Source organism: Cebus imitator, unplaced genomic scaffold (assembly GCF_001604975.1).
Source record: "Cebus imitator isolate Cc_AM_T3 unplaced genomic scaffold, Cebus_imitator-1.0 Scaffold400, whole genome shotgun sequence".
NCBI classification, from domain to species: Eukaryota; Metazoa; Chordata; class Mammalia; order Primates; family Cebidae; genus Cebus; species Cebus imitator.
The window spans coordinates 233,661-246,859 of record NW_016107715.1 but is presented as its reverse complement, the minus strand read 5'-3'; the positions used below and the strand labels follow the sequence as shown (position 1 = coordinate 246,859).

At 32.8% G+C, this 13,199-nt stretch overlaps 1 protein-coding gene across 1 annotated transcript in view; it reads left to right on the top strand.

The window, feature by feature from the left end:
* The window catches only part of TRDN (triadin), a 310,496-nt gene that overhangs the window by 283,145 nt on the left and 14,152 nt on the right, over nt 1–13,199 (top strand). The window lies entirely within an intron of this gene.

The following is a 13,199-nucleotide window of genomic DNA, read 5'->3' as shown; positions in this document are numbered from 1 at the left end:
AGCACATTTTATCTTGTGCAAATCACATTTCAATTTCCCAAAGCCCCACATAGCGGCTACAGCACTGGACAGAGAAGGTCGAATCGAGTGCTTATACTGCACTCTTATACTCTTTTCTCTTGCTGTTTTTAGAATACTCTCTGTCTTTGACTTTAGACACTTTGACTATAATATACCACAGATAAGACCTTTTTGAATTTTATCTTTTTGGAGATCTTTTAGTCTCCCATGACTGGATATCCTAGTGTCTTGCTAGACTTGAGGTGTTTTCATCTATTATTTTATTAAATAGGTTTCTAACCCTTTCCAATCTTCTTTGATCTTGGGAACACTGATCATTTGAATATTCTGTCACTTTATGTCATCCTATTACAGAAAAATGCTTATTTTTAAGTCATTTTTCTTTATTTTTGACCTACTGGATTATTTCCAAAGAACTGTTTTCAGGTTCTGAGATTCTTTCTTTTACTTACTTTAAGCCTATTTCCAATGTATTTTGTATTTTATCAATGACTTTTTCAGTTTCAGAATTTAAATTTGTTTCTATTTTAAAATTGCTATCTCTTTGGTAAATTTCTGATTCATGTCCTAAATTGTTTTCTGACTTAACTGTATTGCTTTTCAGAATTCTCTTGTATCTCACTGAACTTCTTTAAAATCAGTATTTTGAAATTTTTAGCTGGGATTTTGTGGTTTTCTTTTTGATTGGGATTTATTGCTGGATTATTACTGTATTCCTTTATAGGTATCATATTTTCTTCTTTTGTTTTCTGTATATTTATGAAGCTATCTGTGCATCTGGTGTAACAATTGTCTTCTCCAATTTTATGGATTTGTTTTCATAGGAGAGGACTTTTTCCTAAAGTTGCTTATATGTTGTTGGTTTAGATAGGGTACTTTGACTTTGATTTTGAGTATCTGAAAATACCCTGTTTTCTTTCTCCCTCCTTAGTGGTCATGGTGGTGTTAGCCCCATGGCAGAACACAGTTCTTTGCAACTGTGCTCTCAGACTGATGCCAGCTGTGGGCCCACCACTAAGGAGGGTGGGGCTGCTCTCAATAGGAGTGGCATAGGCAGGCAACTGTGGGGCATGCATTTTTCTTGCACCTTGTTCCTGAAGCAACCTGCAGCAGCAACAGTGAAATTTGTCTTCAGGCCACATGAAACTGTCAGGCCTTTTTTCTCTCTCCTTGATCTTGTGGTGGTAGTGGCAGCATTGACTCTAGGGCAGGACACAGTCCTTTTGGGGCTCAGCTCTCAGAATGATGCCACACTGCAGCTGCTCAGGGCTCAGAAGGCTGTGGGACTCAATATGAGCTCCTTATGTGGAGCAATGCCTTTGCATAATCTTCAGGCATCTCTCCATATTAGTCCTGAGGCCTGCAAGGGTTGAGGAACTCTCCCATATCTAGGATTGTTAATCTGTGGCTGGAATGTGGAGCCCTGGGAAATACACCCTTACTCTTTCCCCTTGTTTGAGAGCCTCTCCTGGCTCCCAGCCAATCACAGACAGACAGACTGCTACACTCTTTTTTCCTTCTTTGCTTTTGGTGCTTCCTATCACTTCCCTGTTGAATTCCAATGTAATCTCTTAGACCATCTATTCAAAGTCTGAATATCTACTTGATATTTTGGTTTCTTTCCATGGAAGAGGCTCATATTCGCTGAATCTAGACAGCCATCTTGCTACCTGCCTCTTGCTTTCTGATTTCTACATATTCTCTAGATTTTCATTCTGTATCTTTATTTTTGTAGATATGGTAAATGTATGATAAATAATGTGCCTCTTATGGAGTTTGGAGGAAGACTTTGAAGGGAGGATATGTAAGATCGTATTATATCTAGTACTTATTATCTTAAAGGTTAAAAGCAAGAGAAATCCCACATTCTTAAATTTTAAATTAACACCACAATCTATTCCTGATATTAACATTTTAAATTTTTTGAAAACTTTTTCTCTAAAAAAGCAAAAATACATCCTAAAATATTATTTTCCAGAAACTTGCCCAAAGGCAAAACATGAAATAAAACCAAGGGATGACAAAATACATTCTTAAAAGGCAAACAATGCTGAGGGAAGGTTTTTCAACTAGATGAGTTGCAAGGCTCTTGACAGGTGGGTGGTCCTGGCAAGATGTTTATCCCAGTGGATGTTGATATATTAGGGAAAAAGATTTTATAGGTGCACATAGTTCTTCTGTTGCTATTGTCTGGGAGTCAACATTAAAATAAAGCTCAAATGAGTATTTCAATGAAATAATGTCGTAGGAACATTTCTCAAGATTATTCAGTGTGGAGGTTTAATTTTGCCATTTTTGTTGTATTTTTTTCTTGAATAAGGGAGCATTTTTGCCATTAGAACTTCATCAAAATTACCTGAATGCACCAGGTTTTGAGATCATTATAATCTTTGAGATATAATTTTGGTCCAAGATGATAAATTTAACTTTGACATTGCCATAATGATAAAATTTAATCTTTTCTAGAAGTTTATTGCTTTATAATGAACTTTCAACCAAGTCTGCTAGAAAACTAGTTAGGATTTCCATGTTTTTAAACAACTTTCTATATTTTGTGGTTTTTCAAAAGCTTTCTAGCTTTTAATATTCTGCTCTATTTTTTTTGGTTCTGCATTTTTTCTTCCTTTATAAATATGCTAAGCAAATAAGGTAGTTAGTTCAATATTAAAGCATAATAGATATTTTAGATTTCAGAATTAAGCATCTTGAAAATTAGTCTGAAATTTAAGCATAAGATAAAATTAAATACAGATTTCATAGATACAAAAGTTAATAGTCTTTTTCTGAATTTACATGTTTAGTATATCTTAGGTAGGAAAAGAAAACTCTGAAATGAATATCTAGTAAGGATTCTTTTAATGACTGTAATAAACCATAACTAAAGCATCTTGTTATTATATTGTATATAATTATTAATAAATAAAAGCATAATCTATTTTTCTTGATTATATTTTCCCAAATTGAAAATTTTAAGTAATTTCAGAAAACTGGAATTTCCTAATAAGTGTGTCATTCCCATTTGAAGAAATATTTCAATTTGTCAAAAAATAATGTTACAATTAATGAGTTAGCAAATTATAAAATATAATTTATGGCAGAAAAAACTAATTTTCTTAAACACAGAAATTTTAAAACACTAAAAGAATGTGCTTCATTTTATGTTGCTAGCATCTTTAGTTTCCTTTATTAGATGATTAAATTAATGATCTTTTCTAATATGATCAAATTCAACCTAAAAGCTACTTCAGAGTTAATTCACCTCAAAAATCAAATAATTTATGTTATCTCAGACTTATTAAGTTGATGATAAAAATAATATGCAACTAATTAATGGTGACATATCAACATTTTACCTTTTAAACAAGTGAATCAACATTATTGCTGTACAATATACGCCAGTCACATTTCTAGTACTGCACAAGAAAATTTAACTAATTCAGATGTAGTTACACACCAAGTTTTCAAACATTTTTTGCTTAACTTTACAATATGAATAATGTTATTCATGCCCAATTATGTTTTGTATTCATTTGTCTAAAATTAAATCTAAATGTTTCCCAAAAATAAACTGAATTGCTGAAACTAAAGTAGCTATTAAGTCTCTTTTACCACTTTGTTAATATTGTTTGTGGAAAAAAAATTCATTGCTATAAATGTATAATTATATTTATGGCTGGTTTTTACATTCTTTCCACAAGTGAGATTGATTGTATACTTAAAAACAGAAAGAAAAAAAAAGACCTTTCCATTTCTAAAATAATTGATTGGAAAATAAAGTTTTGCGAGAGACTGCATTATTTTTTTCATAACTTTCATTTATATGCAAGTTAATATTAAAAATTTGAATTTCCTATCCTTCTTACAAACACAAATTATTCCAGTGTAGTTTTTCCTTAAAAATGCTTTATTATGTAGTTTCTGATAAAAACAAAATAACATATATTTAGAAGCTGGGTACTACAAATACTGTGACTTCGCTATTCTAACCCTTGATTCCCATAAGAAGTAACTACTACAATGAGTTTAATTTTTATGATTTCCTTGATTACTTTTTTCAAACTTTATGGCATATATTGGTCTCTCAGTTCTGTGTGTGTGTATCACATTGTAGAACATACCCTGAAATTTTTTACTTAATGTTGTGCTTCTTGAATATGTAAATTTTATCAATATTACTTGTTTAATCAGCATATGTTTATATTTACTTGTTTATAAGTATAATTGTTTACCATTTCTTTTGCATTTTTGACTTTCTTTTGATAGCATATTTTTCCTAGTAGTATCTTCTATAGAAGTGCCTTGGGTAGAGTTCTATTAGTAGAAAATATTCTCAGTTTTCACTTATTTGACAGATTTTCTATATCATTTCATTCCTAAAAACATTTTTTATTTTGTTACATACACCTTTGAGCATCTTTTAATGTATTATTCCACTCTATTGTTTTCTTTTTTAATGATAGAATAGTGGAATGGTGTTATCAATTTCACTGGCATTTCTTTCTGTGTAATATATCTTTTCTCTCTGCCTTCTTAAAATATGTTCTCTTAGCCTTTGTTCTCCTGCAGTTTTACTACAGCTTGTTGGAATGAGGATTTCTTCTTATTCTGACATACTTCCAGGACACAGGAATTTACCTTTTTCTTGTACCTGTTTGAGGAATCCATAACCATCATTTCTTAAAAATATTGTCTCTTTTCCATTTTTTCTCCTTCATGCCACTGCAAAAAAGGAAGGAAACAAAATTAATACATTTGGAAAGGAAAAAAACAAAACCATCCCTATTTATATGATTGTCTATGTAGCAAATCTAAAACCTGTATAAACGCAAAAACTGGAATTAATAAGTGAATTTAAAAAGGTAGTAGGGTATAAAGTTGATACAGAAAAATTATTTTCCACATACAATAAGTGACTGGAAACAAACTTTTTAAAAAATTAGTACAGGTTACCCAATATAAAATACTTATGCATAAATCAAAATGTATGTATGATCTATATGTTGAAAACCATAAGATGTTGATAAAAATTATTAAAGAGGATCTAAAAATAAGTAGAGATATACCATATTCATGAATGGGAAGATTCAACATAGTAAGGAAGTCAGTGCTCCCTAAATTGATCTATAATTTAATGCAATTCCAATAAATATCTCAGAATTTCTTAATATATATAATCTCTATTACAATAGCTAAAACATTTTAAAAAACAAATTTGGAATAATCATATTACCTAATTTAAAATTTTACCATACATGTACAGTAATCACAAGAGTATGGGATCTGCAAAAATATAGCCACATAGATCAATGTAACATTAAAAATCCAAGAAATAGATGCACATAACATGGCCATTTGATTTTTTTTGTAAAAGCTCAAAAGCAGTTCAGTGGACAATAAGTAGCCTTTTTAACCAATGGCATGGAAACAATTGGACAGCTATGTATTTTTGAAAATAAACTGCTATTTTAACCTCAAATAGTATGCAAAAATTAATTAAAAATAGATATCTCTAAATGTAAAACATGAAATTATCAAACTTTTCAGAGAAAACATCTTTGAGATCAAACATTAGACAAAGAGTTACAACACACCAAAAGCACTATTTGTAAAATAAAAAATAATAAATTTTATACCATCTCACAATTAAAAATGTACGTTCTGTAGAAGAACAATGAAAGACTGGGAAAATTTTAGGAAATTACACATCCAACAAAGGGCTTGTTTTTTTTACAAATTGAGTGAAACAAAATGTTAGTTAAAATTAGTTTTAAAAAATAAAAGATTTTAACATATACTTCACCAAGGAAAATGTATGAGTGGCAAATAACCAGAAAAGATAGTTAGCATGATTAGCTATTAGAGAAATGCAAATTAAGCCACCATTATATAACAGCACACATTTATTAGAATAACTAAACTTTATATAAACAATAGAAAAACAAAAACAAGTGCTGGCAAGCATTTGAAACAACCAGAACTTTCATACATTGCTGTTGAGAAGGCTAGATGGTACTGACACTATAGAAACATGTCTTATAAAGACAAACACATGCTTATGTTATGACCCAATTATCTCACTCCTGAAGGATGAGGGAAATAAAAATTTACATTCACTCAAAAACATGAACATAAATGTTTATTGCAGCTATACTCACAATTGCCAAAACTGGAAATAACCCAAATGTCCTTCAACAGGCAAATGAGGCAGCAAATCACACTGCCACGTGTGTACTTATGCAACAATTTTGCATGTTCTTCACATGTACCCCAAAACCTAAAATGCAATAAAATAAATAAATGGGAAAAAATGGATATAGAAGATCTAGTACATCCTCACAACAGAATATTACTCAGGAATAAAAATTTATATATGCAACAATTACATGAATTCAAAGGCATTATTTCTTCTGAGGCTAAGCTCTAAAGGTTACATACTGGAAATTTTCATGCATATGAGATTCTTGCATTGAGGAACGCCTCAACAGTTTCCCAAGGTAAGGGACAGAGGGAAAGTGCCACTATAAAGGAAGGTAACAAAGGTATTTTTTTGGAGGTAATTGTGGTTGTAGTCACACAGATCTACACGTGTCTTAAAATTCATAGACGTTTGCACCAAAAAACTCAATTTACTGTGTAATCATTTAGAAAAACAAACTTTAAAAAAGAAATAACACACAAAAACTTACGACAGACAGCTTTTTGAGGTTTTTTAGATATCTTACTTTTTCTCACTTATCTGACCTTATCATTTTCTTTGTCTTTACTGACCCTGCCCTGTTCAACTTTTATTCCTCTCCCAGCAGTTCCTTACAATTTGTGGGAATCCACTCTGAAAGTGAGCCCTGGCTTGTCAGTTTCCCGAGGTCACAGGGTATCTGATGGTTCCAGCCCCTTCAGCTCTCAATGCTGACCTGTTATTGGACTTGACAAAGTCCCTCACAGTTTCAGCTGATGATCTTATCAGTCTGACTCCCTTTAGGAAGTACCTATAGGCTATTTGGGGTTCCCTGATCATCAGTCTTTCAGGGTCCCCATGGTTTCCCTCTGCTTTTCTTCCACAGACTTTGATTCCTTGTAGATTTTTGACTATCCGTTTGTCTCAATACAAAGATATCTTAGGGTTCATCTAATTTTGTCATAAATATTGTTCATAGTTTTTGCTCTCTACCTGTTCTATCCATTTTGGGGGGAGAGATATGAAGGAAATTTAAGTTCTATATTGCTATCATGTCTCAGAGTCCCCTAGGAAAATTTTGTCATTGTCCCACCCTCTCTGGCTTAACAAAGGGTCTCAGCATCTACAACCCCATTTTGCTCCTTGTACACTTAGTTACTGAATTTCAGTTTTAATATAAGCACTTGTCCTAATGTATCCCCACTTTTCATGTATCATCAGGATGTTTTTGTTTTTAATTTCCCTGGGACAGAAGGGAAAATTCTATTTGAAGATTTTCTTTACCTTCTCTGAGCCCAACACTTCAACAAAATGCATTAGTTTTTGTTGATGTGAGTGAGCACGTTAGTGTATCCAGTCTATCATATTTTCAGAAGTATTAGTGTCTAATAGTTTTTCAAATTTTATCCACAAATCTTATTTTAACTAAAATTATTGCCTTTCTTTTTCTAAATTAAAAACCAAGACATCTTAAGTCCTAGTAAAACTAATTATGTCATTAAAAATTTTGTGAGTACTTCATCATAGAATCGTAAATTTAATCTTTATTAAAGCAAACCATTCTCAACTAATCCAGATATGTACAAACTAAAAAAAAAAGTTCTTCTTGTGATGAATGGATTAAAGCTTATTTCAGGCTACACATGGGTGTTTAAATTTAATATATGTGTGTTTATAAACATATAGACACATGCATATACATAAATGCGCACATACACACATGATTTGAAAGCAATCATTTTTTTTAAATGACTTCTGTTTTGTTAGAGGTCTCATGCTGAAAGGGAATGGCAATATTAATGTAGTTTTTGCTAAACAAATTAGTGCTAAATTCATAATAGACATACACATACAAATGTTATCATAAGGTAGTAGCTGATACCAGGAAAACTAGCTTCAGAAGTACTGGTTCCCATCATGACTTAATAGCTGAATAACTTGGAAAAATCACTTAACACTTTTGTACTTCAATAGCTTCATTTTTAAATTTTGAATAATAATTATATTCTCATAGAAATTTTGGGTAGATTAAGATAAAAGAGTAGGGTGCATAAATAAGGATTGGTATATAATAATATATAATAAGTGATTATTAATTGGTAATTATGAGAATGAGGATGAGGATGATGATTATGTAATGATAACTGGTTATCCCCTAGCTAGGGACAAATTTCAATTATTAAATTTTTGTGTCAAAATGGATACAGTTATTACATGAAAAAATAAAAAGAAAGCATATATCTCTTATTTTTTTCTTGGATTTAAAACAATATCACTTTTTAGAGCCAGGGTAATTAAATTAATGATGATTTTGTTTTAGGAGAAAAAAATGGAACAGTTACCTTTGGCTAAAGCCTCCTAAATAGGTACCAGTGATCATACCCACCACTCTGATCACCCCTTTTGCTAGGCCCCAGAAAAAGGTTGTGTATAAAGCACATTTGGTGAAATGTTTCTCACTGTTTATTATTAGACTTTGGGTCCCAGCACTGTGGTCTCATTCATTTAAGGGTGATATTAAGTTGTTCTGACACTGCCCTCAAGACAGCTGTGTTTATCCTGGGAGTGATGGGACAGACACTATAAAAGGGCCACATACATTTATTGAACACTCCTGGCTTCAATGTGTGCTGCCTACAAAATTCCAAATGTGAACTTTCTCTACATAGTTTATTATTCCCTAGAGTCAATTTCAAGAATCTTCAGTGTGTTCTCAGTGCAGCAGTTCATTTTCTTTAAAACTCATGATTACTTTAAATAATAGCACATATAGAAGAAGCATCTCACACCTGAGGGCTAAAATAAACTGGCTGCCAAACGTTGCTTTGAACTACTGTGGATTATTAAGATTTCTTGGGAAAATCTAAACTCTTAGAATGTAATATTCTGTTAAGCCAGTTACATACAACTCAGCCAGTTAGCTGAGAAAATAATTTGGAGCTCTGGATATCTCTGCAGAAACAGAGAGGGACAGTGAATCTGATGAAGGAAGAGGGCTGAGGAAGAATACAAAAATTCATGCTAAGCTTCTTTTGCATCTATGACTAAGGATCCCAGATGTTTACTTATGAGAATTTCTTGAAACTGCACAAATCAAAATAGACTGCTAGTAGAGATGAACAGAGAGTAACTGTGCTGGTACATATACATGCATTATTTAGGTGGCTTTGATTTATTTATAGCGTTTGCTAAGAATGTGCAGAGCAGACTGGACACTACACAGAAAAATTTTATGTTTAAAACTGAGAAAAACAAAATTAACAATCTATGCCATAAATGTGGGTTCTTCAAAATGTGCCTTCTTGCTCAAATTACAATCTCTCTCTCTCTCTTTTTTTTTTTTTTTTTTTTTTTTTTTTTTTTTTTTTTTTTTGAGACAGAGTCTCACTCTGTTGCCAGGCTGGAGTGCAATGGTGAGATCTTGCCTCATTGCAATCTCCACCTCCAGGTTCAAGGGATTCCCCTGCCTCGGCCTCCCAAGTAGCTGGGATTACAGGCTCCTACCACCACGCCTGGCTAATTTTTTGTATATTAGTAGAGACAGGATTTCACCATATTGGCCAGGATGGTCTCGATCTCCTGACCTCGTTTTCCACCCACCTCAGCTTCCCAAAGTTCTGGGATTACAGGCGTAAGCCATCACGCGGGACCCTACAGTCTCTTTTTATCTTTTGCATTTGCCAGCACTATCATGAGCCTCCCATTCTCATATCAAGAAGCACTGCTTCTCATAAGATTTACCATTCTATATTCCTTTGTGATATATCCTCTCTTGCTTTCTCCCTCAATCATGCCTCTGCAGTTCTCACTATAATAGTTTCTCTTACCTCTTCAAATATTCCTTTGTAGAAAATTTTCCTTGGCCTTTCTGCTTCTCAGAGCTGTTGTCCTTTTGCTGCGTTTGCATTTGCAGCCACTTCTGAACTAGATCTCCTAGCAATTTCTCTTTACTCTTTCAGCTTCACTTCCATACAACCTAGATATCTGCCCCATCCCCGCCCCAACACTCTGATACCTTCCAGATTCTGGGTCGCCTGCCCTTTTTGAGATGTTTTCTTCTCTTGGCTTTCACAACATAGGATTCTTTTTTTTTTTATTTTAATTTTCAGTCTGTTTCCTCAGTACTAGGCTTCTGCTGTTTTTCTCCAGAGGTTGAATTCTTCCAGCCTCAGCTCTCTTTCCTACCCTTCTGCACTATTCCTCAACAGGGCCATCCAGTTTTGTTATCTACATTATCCACCTCTTTGTGGATAAGATCCAAAATTCTTCTGAAGCTTAACCTATTTTTTCAGGTCTGGTCACATATTCAATTCCTAACTTCACCCTTTTTCTGCACAAGTTTATAACTGATCTTCTTATTGTAATCTTCTTTCCCTTATCCTCCACCCTCTTCATATCCCAAGGGGAGACTCTGCTCTTGCCATTAGACACCTACTCTTCAGTCACTTAGATGTAAAACTTTGAATTCTACTTTGACTAATCAGTATTCTTTGTCCCTAACCCTAATTTTGTTTTAAGTCATGTAAGTTTTTACTGTTTCTCCTCTAAACCATTGCATTCACTACCCAACTGTCCCTATCTGACTTGTCATTCTTCCTTTATATTTCCACTGACATTAAATTTTCCAAAACTTTAAATTGATTGGGTTACATAGGTGAGATATACTATTTCTTCATTGTAAATTTGGAATAAATTCTACATTTCTAAGCCCAAGAGTCTAGGGCCTCTATAATGCAGGTATAAACTACATTTAAAAATTTGGGTCTCATCATTTTCTATACCTATTGTAGGTATTAGCCCAATTGAACGCTTCATGTTTCTAATGCTGCTGTCTCCTAAACGCTGATCTCATCATTCTTTTTCTTGAACTATTCTTTGTACCTCTAACTATACAATTCATTATGATCTTTCAAAGTCCATCACCAGTGGGAGAGCACCCATAAAAATTTCTTTGATCTACGTAAGAGGAAGTGATCATTTCACTCTTGAAATTACCTCGCAGTTATACTATCAATTGTCATATACTATCTCTTACTTCAGAGTCTCATCTATTTGGTTGGGTACTTTTTCATTTTCTCTAAACGATTGCAAGTTACTTCTAAGTAGCCTCCTTTTTCCTTTTGGTTCCTTCAGGGCATAGAGCAAAGTGTTCTGCAAGTAAAGATAGAATACCTTAGTGGAAAGAGTGAGGGTCTCAATGTTGAGGAAAGCTTCATGCCTTCTTTCAACACATTTAAAATGTATTGCTTCAGGGAAGTTCTTTTCAAATACTTTGGGTCTCAAAGTTCTCTTGTAAATCGGACTTTTCCCCATAATTCATAGGTGTATTGGTGAGACTTAGGTTAAAACACGTATGTAAAATCTAGTATCTAGTAGAGTACCTGGCACAGAAAAATATCTCATTGTAGTTCTTATAGTTGCTGCTGGAAAAATAATTTTATCTTAAATGAATAAATCATAGGAAACCATCAAGGTAATATTCACTTTGACTGTAAAGCTAGGCTGAAATTTTTAAACATTTGTTTAAGATTTAACTTTTTATATTATAAACACACAGCCTACATCCCAAAATATACATTATGAATTATGTCTTTTATATGAAGAAGAAACTAAGATTCCAACCATCTATGTAAAGTACTGTTAATATATTTCTAGGACACTGTTTTGCAAATATATGATGAGGGTTACAAACATATTCCAATTATCCAAATTTAGAAGTGGTGGTTTTAATAACTGATACCTATTCCTCTTTCCCTAACATCCTTTTTTATTTTTTAATAACTCACTTGCAGCCTCAAACTCTTCAGCTCCAGTGATCGTCCCACCTCAGCCTTACAAAGTGCTGAGATTACAGGGCTGAGCCACTGCATTAAGTCTCAAAAATGTTATTGTTATTGTATATTTCAAATCAACTTAAAATTATTCTTCAAATGCAAATTTAGTATTATTTAATTGGCAAGTTATTGACATTATATTTTCATTTTTTCACAAAATCTGTAAAGTTGAATTACAACCAGGCTTTTTCCCTGTAATAATTCTTACTTTGAGGACTCCCATTTTGCTTTGTTTGTGTTCTTGCTTATATTTTGCACTATTTTATGTGTATTTCTGTGTCAGAGAAACAACATAACTTTCTTCTGAAGAAGTAACATTTACTTGCTTATTTTATAAAATTGTGTGACCTGACATTTGTTAAAATGGCTAGCAAACTTATTTTTTAATAACCATCTTTCCTTTTGACAAGTTTATTTTTAATTATTTCCATGTGTTGTACGTTGGCTAATTCTTTATCTAGAATAGAGTTTTTCAGAGGTTTCTCCTAAACCCTGCATGACTTGAAACTAAATTTAGGTCAAGGACAAGCAATAGTGATTACGCAAAGTAGAATTCAAAGTTTTATGTCTAAGTGACCAAAAAGTAGAAATCAGGTGGATTACTGTAGATCACTCAGGTCGCTGATGTCCTTTCAAGTGTTCTGTGAAGTTAAAACAGGTTACATATTGATACTAAGTAGCCATTTACCTTTCTCCTCGCCTATATCTTCTCCAGAACCTAAATAACTAATGAGTATATCATTGCTCTGCCTAAAAGAATATGTGCTTCACTTTCCTGTGTTCACAAAATGCCTGCTTTAATTTCTATTGTGGCAACTATCAATAGATATAATCCATATAAAAATGTTTTGGGGTCCCTCATATTTAAGATTATAAAGGAATTCTGTGAAGAAAAAAGTGAAAGCCACTCCTCTAGAGAATAAAACGTAGAACCAAGATAAGATTGCTTGCTGTGAATGAGAAATCTTCATTTTTAGAGTAAAAATTGCAAATTCACATATCAAGCCCACATAATTAAAAATGCATGTAATTATATACCATACCTACCATTAGTACTGAGGCTAGGCTGTATGTTTTCTCATATACTTGGAACTTCTAGTGTTAATTTTAATTAGAGTCTTTATTTATTAGAGTCCACACACACAGTCTCCTAAATACCAACAGATCAA